Source organism: Chiloscyllium plagiosum, unplaced genomic scaffold (genome assembly GCF_037043375.1).
Source record: "Chiloscyllium plagiosum isolate Xiang-an unplaced genomic scaffold, Cpla_swu_hap1 HiC_scaffold_9, whole genome shotgun sequence".
NCBI lineage: Eukaryota > Metazoa > Chordata > Chondrichthyes > Orectolobiformes > Hemiscylliidae > Chiloscyllium > Chiloscyllium plagiosum.
Window position 1 is genome coordinate 76,692,309 of NW_028270147.1, and position 7,332 is coordinate 76,699,640.

Consider the following 7,332-nt stretch of genomic DNA (forward strand, 5'->3'; position numbering starts at 1 on the left):
AAGCGTTTTCTAAAATTTGCCACATTGCAGACATTATCCGCCTTGAAATACTCTGCCACTGCGCTGGAGCAAAGTCTTTTCTCGCTAAAATATAATCCTATTGTCAAACGGTTCACGAGGTAATTGCTGAGATGGTAATGGATCAAAGTGTACAACGTGGACCTCTTTTTGAACTTCCACAACCTATCTGCCGCCCTTGGTACTGAAAATGCAGAGGTTTTTTTGTAGCTTCTCTGAAATATCAGCCAGTTTTTTTTTAAATACCTAAATAAAGGTCTTATTATCTCGCACTAGTACCAGTGTATTTTCCTCGAATAACATGCAATTCCGTTGAAATATTATTATAGGCGCGCTTTGACCACAATGATACCCTGCTACAGTATCTTTATTTTGAAAGCACCTTGTCATTATTTTACCAATAGGAAAATCTCCGATCCAATTAATCGTTCGATTTCTGACCCTTCCTCCCGCTTGGCCAACTCGCTGCTGTTGTCTTTAAATAATACGATAGCTCTCTGCCACAGGGGATTCTGTTTGTGCTATGGAAACGGTGACAACTGCAAAGTTCTCACACTGCTGGCTGAACAACGTAACTGCACAGTTCAGGGGATCGCGGGAATGAGGAAACACAGGCAGAGTCGTTAAAAGAACCTGGTGGCAGCTATTTTGCAAAAGTGCGAGAACGATGAGTGCGGCCTGAAATTCGGTTCTTAGCGAATACTTTCAAAGACTTCGCCGCCACTTCTGTGCGTTCAAAAACATCCACGTGCAAGTTGTGTTTTAGCCCAGTGTTGCGGTCAGATAGCGTTTGATTTATTTTCAGGCAGTGCCATTAACCTGTCATGTTTCAACTCCTAGGTAAGAACCTGAAGGTAGTGGATTAAATGAGGGATGACAAGAGTTTGCCCTTCAAAGCAATCAGTTTGTAACCGAACCCCTTCCCGAAAGCAGATGTTTCAACGACGCCTGTTATCCGACAGCGAAGACTGAGTGACATTTTCGTGATGGAAAATTACTATCTGTATGTACAAAAAATGTCAATTTTATGGCATTTGGAGTTGTGTCTATTCGTACTCATATCCAATATACAGACAGAATAAACATACAATATGTGCTTTATCGTTTAATTGCAATTTATCGTGACCAAATAGGTTAGTTTTCGATTAAGTGACACCTCACCACATTCAGGTTTCAGATCTTGCTCATCTTCTGATTGAATATACTGATCAGATTAACATCGTCAACTGGCTTGCATGAGCTATTCATGGTCCTTCTTTGCTCTTTGTTTGCCACCCATTTATCTCCTTCACTTTTAAAATACTCCCTTCTCCATTCATTTTAAAACTCTCTACAGGTCTATGTCTGTGCCCTAATGCAGCCGCACAAACTTTCAAACGTATCTCCAGATTTTGCGTTGTTGCTCCTGGTGGAGATTTATTTGGAGTGTTCCAGTTGAGTTTCACTTCCTCTCAAGTTCAGCCCCATTACTTCAGCCCTGTTCCAACTCTCAAAGGCACTAACATAAACCAGACCAGCGTCATTAACCTTCATTCTCACATTTTTGATCTGATATCTTAGCTCTACTCCTTGTCCTCTACAATCCTAGATCCCAGTGTGCTTCAGTTTAAGTGCTAAATATTTTTCTGACGCTAACAGGTTTCAGCTAACCGGTGAATTCTCAGCTCCACGTCTACAATTCCAGTTTATCTTTCTCCCACACATGCTTCACAAGTGGATGTGAAATTAAGGCTAGCATCATGACACTGAATTATCTGGAGTGCTATACCTGCTGCATCCTCCCAGTCACCATTTCAGTTCCCTTCTGGCAGTATCTGGCACTCGCCCAACCCTCAAATTCTAACTGCATTGATTCCTCCTCAAGCCTTGTCGGTCCATGCTTCCATTCTCCTTAACCCAGGCTGCAATCCATCATTTTCTGTTACAGCAACTCCCAGTTCAGAATCATTCTTGATCTGACCCCAGTACAAACAGCACCCCCACCTCCACCTCCAATCAGGCATAGATTGTCTCCCACTTGTGATGTTACCTTTAAAAAACGCAAATTTCAGCTAAGAGTAAAGAGTATGTGTGGAATATGTGCAGACATTATGGTAAATAGTGGACTTGTTGGGTCGAAGGGCCTGTTTCCACACTGTAGGTAACCTAATCTAATCTAATCTAATACTAACAGACACAATTTTATTTTGTTTAGAGCAAGGCAGAAAAAGTGAGACTAGTGGCAGACAGGAATAATGGCAAGTATGCACGAGTCATAGAGAACGAGACAGAGTATATTATGGCTGAAGTTGGAAAGATGACCTGATTTCTTTCTTGGTCTCACTCTTCCACAGGTTACAACAAAGTTTACATTTAAAAATCATAGCAACAGTGCCAAGTTACTCAGGTGTCAAATATTAGTTCAGTATCAAAATCAAGTCAGCCAGATTCCTTAAGTTGGAGAAAGTGAGAACTGTAGATGCTAGAGAGTCAGCATCGAAAAGTGTGACACTGGAAAAGCACAGCAGGTCAGGCAGCATCTGAGGAGCAGGAAAGTCAACATTTTGGGTGCACAGTGACTCAGCGGTTAGCAGTGCTGCCTCACAGTGCCAGGGACCCGGGTTGAATTCCAGCCTCGGGCAAATGTCTGTGTGGAGTTTGCACATTCTCCCCGTGTCTGTGTGGGCTTCCTCCGGGTGCTCCGGTTTCCTCCCATAGTCCAAAGATGTGCAGGTCAGGTGAATTGGCCATGTTAAATTGCCCATAGAGTTGGGTGCATTAGTCAGGGGGAATGGGTCTAGGTGGGTTACTCTTAAGAGGTTCAGTGTGGACTAGTTGGGCTGAAGGGCCTGTTTCCACATTGTAGGTAATCTAAAAAAAATCTAATCTAAATAATCCCTTTATCAGGAACATGGCACTCCTGATGAAGGGCTTATGCCTGAAATCTTGATTCTCCTGCTTCTCGGATGCTGCCTGACCTGCTGTGCTTTTCTGGCATCACACTTTTCGACTCAGGTTTTTTAAGTTAATAATTAACAACTAATTAATAACAAGGTAAGTGAACATTCAAAAAGAATATTCACAAAAGTTTTCATTTATAATGCATATATATCAAATTTAAATTCTAACACCCAGAATAACATGAGCTAAACATGGGTGACAGTCAAACTCTGCTTGAACATCCTACAATGCATAGCAAATGCATTCAAAACAGATCCCACAGATCAAAATTTTCACTACCACCACCACCACCACTACACCCAACGTTCTCTCCCCACCCCGCATGTCAGTGAAACTGCAGGTCATTAAATCACATTAAAAATTTTACAAGGAATTCTGAATCTTCACTTTCAAAGAGTTAGCTGCAAAACACCCACAAAAGCCATTCCATTTTTGATTGCCACAATGAACCGCTCCTGACCTTTTCCTTGTGGCTTCATACCCCTGAATTTTAACTTGTTGTCCTGCACCTACTTACGAATGCATTTCCAACTTATCTGCAGAAGCTGGCTTCATGAAGATGGGACCAACTTCAATTTCTCGAAGCTCGAATATTGCTTGGCTGCAGCAAGTAAATACTACTTGTGGGTTTCATTCAATCCCATTCTCAACTGTATTGAAATCATAATAGCTCTCAGGCTTCTTCTTAGCTTCCAAATTTCCAGGTCTACCCCTGACTCCTAACTGCCTGGAGCCATCAAACAGCACTTATGGTGCCTGAAGCCACTTCGCTGCTTCAGCCACTCCTCAGTCCAGTCAAAATCCTACTGTTCATTCACACTTGAATTGTTCTGAGTAACCAATTGAAAACCTCACAACAAGGCCCCACCTTTATTACTAGCTAAAAACTCAACATTCCAAAAACATGTTGTTCATGAATGTTACAATATGGATGGATTGTGGGTAATACCGTTCAAATGGAGACAAAGAAAAATGGATTTCATCACAAGCATAACAGAAACAAAGACTTAGATGTCCCTAGAAATAAAAAGCAGAGTGGAATAAAGATATCAGCATAGAATGACTTGTTTCTTATAATTCTGCATAAATAGGGCCATGGGAAATCAACTGACATAACTAAAACTGGAAAGGCCATATGCACTTATACCTCAAGCAATTCAATCCCATTTGCGTATAGATTGATAATTATAAATTGCAATAAATTTTGTGGGTTTGAGGTTTTGTCTCATTGAAGCCTAAGTTCTGTATCAGTACAATTAGACTTCTTTTACAACTTGAAATCTGCACAAATTAGCAGCAACATTGATTTAAATGCTATATGTGGCTTGTACAGATGTGTCACATGTGTGGTTGATAGAAATGAAAGATTAGACAGCTTAACATTAGTTTTTCAAGCCAAAAAGATATCCAGAAAGATTATGTTAACTTGATGAGATTAATTTATCGTTGCATGATTAATTGTACTATCACTAAAATAAGCCAAAACAAAAGTAGTACTTACATTTCGGTCCTGAAGTTGTCTCAATGTGCCTTAAAATTGTTGAATGGCTTCTTAAGTTGAAGTCACTATTGTTGTATAGAATTATTGTGCACATGGTGAAGTTCCACACAGTACTGGAATGAATGACTAGTTCATTAGTGTTTCTTGTCATGTTGTTCAAAGCTGTATATTGTTGAGAAAATTGGTAAAAATATTCAGCAAAATAAGAAGATGAGTTAAGTTAAATATCTCATGAAAAGATAACAGCTTCAACAATGCAACACTTCCTTTGCACCCAACTGATCATTCAATCCAAATTTTGACAGTTAATTTTGATTTGTATTCAATTCTAGTAATAAATTCCAATTAAACTGGATTCTAGAAACATTTTTTCTTTGAGATTCCTGCCCATTAAGTAATCCCAACTGCGTTGGTGAAACCTTTCCTCTTAGTTTTAAATAATACATCTTTGTGCTAGAGCAGATACCTTTATTGGTTTAAAAGCATTATGCAAGGAAAAGGTTTTCACAACTGACCACAAATTGAATTTGTCAAACATCAATATGTGCTATTCCTACTAAGCTGATTAAATGCTTTACAGATTAATTTATTTTTAGCACTGGAGTCTAAAAGCTGAAAAATAATTGGGATCCTGAGGATATAGTGGATAAATTACCTCAACCTTTAATGTAGTTGATCTCAACTATTAAAAATAAATGTACCTTTACAGAGTTACAGCATTTTGAAATAAAAGCACATCAGGTCATATAAAAATATATATATCTACCTTTTTAAAAATTATTGGCATCCATACAGAAACTTACGGAAGGGATCACTTGATCTCTTCCTTGAAACAGACTGTGAAGAAAGATGAATAATTCCTCAAGGAAATTGTTATTCTAAAAGAAGAAGGATTTTACCCCATCATTCAGCATTATTTGGAGTGAACAAACTGAGTAAATGCATTGAATGTCATATATCACAATGCAAATAAAAAGTGTATGTTATACTGCATCCATATTTTATTTAGGGATTGGATTTGAGGGGAAGAAGAGTGGATCTAAGACTAGAGTTTTAAACTTAAATAAGGGCAGTTATAAGAATGCAATAGGTAGTTGAAGGTGGGGGTGAAGGTGATTGGTCAGAGAGGAGAGTGGAGCATCCTGAAGCAGACTCGCTACCACAACCACATCTCCTTCCTCAGTGCCTGCCTATGTAACCAACTAATTCCCTCCAACCACATGGAATCAATGTGGATTTCACCAGTTTGCTCTTTTCCCGTCCACCCACCTTATCCCAGATTCAACCTTCCAATTCAGCCCTCTTGACCTGTCCCACCTGTCCATCTTCCTTCCCACCTAACCGCTCCACCCTCCCTTCTGACCTATCACCTTCACCCCCACCTTCATATACATATCACATTTACAGCTACTTTCCTCACAGCCCCACCCCTTCCCCTTTATCTCTCAGGAAGAAGGGCTCATGCCCGAAATGTCAATTCTCCTGCTCCTTGGATGCTGCCTGACCTGCTGCGCTTTTCCAGCAACACATTTTCAGCTCTGATCTCCAGCATCTGTAGTCCTCACTTTCTCCAGTCAAACTCAGTATTTGGCTAGCAATCAAGTCATTTTATAACCTCTGTAAATTTCTCACACAAGTCAGGGAGCAATTTATATATTAAAATAATTAATGGAAAATAAATATGAATGTATTGTACATAAATCTTCTTTATTGAACTGTGCAGTGGCAAATTGAACTTTAATGTCTTCTGCAATCCATTGTTGTTTGGTGGAACGATCATCACATCTTCACTTTGGTGCATACATTTTCTACTTTGCAACAAAAATGCTCAATGGTATGCTAAAATGCCCAACATGAGATGATGAATCATATTTGTCATGTTTATTGGCAAAACACAATCACAGAATTCTGGAACTGATTTATGAAGAGAACAAAGGAAACTAACTGAGTGACTTTAAGACTGTAACAGAATATTTTAAGATACATCAAACAATTTTTCAAAAGTGTTTATATCTTGTCAGAACAACATATAAACAAGACATGAACAACATACGATTGAGATAACTTAGTGATTCCTTCAGTGAAGTAAACTTTATATTTTGCATTCATGAATGTCATAAATATCAATGCATCTCATTCAATAAGGTCGTACAGCAAATTATGTACCTCAAAAAAACATTCTTGAGTTATTGTAACAAAGATTTTCGATTGTCATGCAAATGTAACAATGATTGTTTGTAATATAGTAATTCTGTTTCTGACTATAGCCTTAATAACACAAAGTAGCTGGCACTTGTAGTTCAGGTGATGTTAATGTCCAGTTGTTTAAGGCAATTAGGGAGTGTGTAAGAATGTTGAAAGTGAATAAGAAAAACTTGGATTGATGTAGGGCTATTCATAACCTCAGTGTGTCCTAAACGGCTTTATGAAGTACTTTGAAATGTAGACGCTGATATTAGGAACTATGGCAGGCAATTTGTGCACAACAAAAATCCAGGTAACAGCAATGAGACAATTACCAATTAACCTATTTTAAAGATATTGGTTGAAGGATAAATATTCTGCAGGGAGAACTCAGATGCTTTTCTTCAGATGATGGTATGGCACTTGAGAAGACAGATAGGGCATCAGTTTATTATCTTCTTTGAAGACTGCCCCTCCAACAATGCAACATTCCTCCAGAAGTTCACTGTAAAGATGTTTGTTAAGTTTGATCAAATTTAGTTCAGCATGACAGGATGAAGATCTTTCTGAATTTGGGTCATGTGAATCCAATTCCTGGTAGACACAAATTATCAGAATAAATGCCAAAATTCAGTTCAAAACGCCACTAAGTTTGTCATGCACCCCATTGATGTTGGAAATTTCATATT